This window comes from Lutra lutra, chromosome 18 (genome assembly GCF_902655055.1).
Source record: "Lutra lutra chromosome 18, mLutLut1.2, whole genome shotgun sequence".
Taxonomy (NCBI): domain Eukaryota; kingdom Metazoa; phylum Chordata; class Mammalia; order Carnivora; family Mustelidae; genus Lutra; species Lutra lutra.
Window position 1 is genome coordinate 35,448,643 of NC_062295.1, and position 1,265 is coordinate 35,449,907.

The window sequence follows — 1,265 nt, forward strand, 5'->3', positions numbered from 1 at the left end:
CGGAAGTAGCTCCTCACGAGGCAAAAGACCCGCGCCGCTGGCGGGGGCTGGTCCTGCAGCAAGCTCCGCCCCTCCCCTGCTCCAAGGGGAGAAGATGGGCGGTTCCCGCGCGGGCGCACCCCGGCGCAGGCGCCTTAGTGGGCTGGTCTTTTGGTTGTAGCCCATAGCCGGTAGCCGGTGTGTGCTCCCGGTTCCTGCTACGCCCGCAAGGACCCCAGCCTGTGCTCCGGGCCACCCCTGAGACCTTAGTACCCGCACACGAGTCAGAGCGCTCACATCTCACGCCAAGACTCGGATGCTAATATAAGAATCCTGTGTCTGCAGAGCTTCTAATCCGAATACATACTTTTTGCAGATACAACAGTGACTATTCGTCATTTGTTTTACTTTTTTTTTTTAATTTTTTTTTCTTTTATTTTTCAGAGAGAGAGATCACAAGTAGGCAGAGAGGCAGGCGGGCGGGAGGGGTGGGGTAAGCAGGCTCCCCACTGAGCAGAGAGCCCCATGATCCCAGGACCCTGAGATCATGACCTGGGTAGAAGGCAGAGGCTTAACCCAGTGAGCCACCCAGGCACCACTCCTCCTTTGTTTTTCAAAGAAAAAAAAAGACAAGATTTACCTCAACAACAACTGAACCTATTTTGGTCACCCGTTAAAACACAACAAAATGTGAAATACAACCTCGATTCCAAAGTGAATCTAACCTAACAAAAATTCGCTGCTTTTAAGACTGAACTTCCCGTGGAAGTGATTTCAAACCTGAGACCACCTTTTCCAAGTGACCCCATGGCCGTGTACACCACATTGTCTGTGATTTGAAGCCCTTAGCTTCAGAAATCCTCTGCCCTCTGGGAATGTCTCTGAGGACTTGGTGGCCGACACAATGCTGTTGGAGATAATTCTTAGATTCCAGATCAGATAATGCAGCTGGAATAAAAAGCTGTTCAGACTTTGAGACTCATCCCCAGCGCTATGTGTAAAAGCGGTATTGCTTAAGAATTTTATTTGAGGGGCGCCTGAGTGGCTCAGCTGGCTAAGCCTCTGCCTTCAGCTCGGGTAGGTAGTGATCTCCGGTCCTAGGATCAAGCCCCACGTTGGGCTCTCTGCTTAGCTGGGAGCCTGCTTCGCCCTCTCCCTCTCTACCTGCCTCTCTGCCTACTTGTGATCTCTGTCTGTCAAATAAATAAATAAAGTCTTTTTTAAAAAGAATTTTATTTGAGCACAGTCTCCTTATAAAACCATAGGGAATGCATTCAGCCTGATGG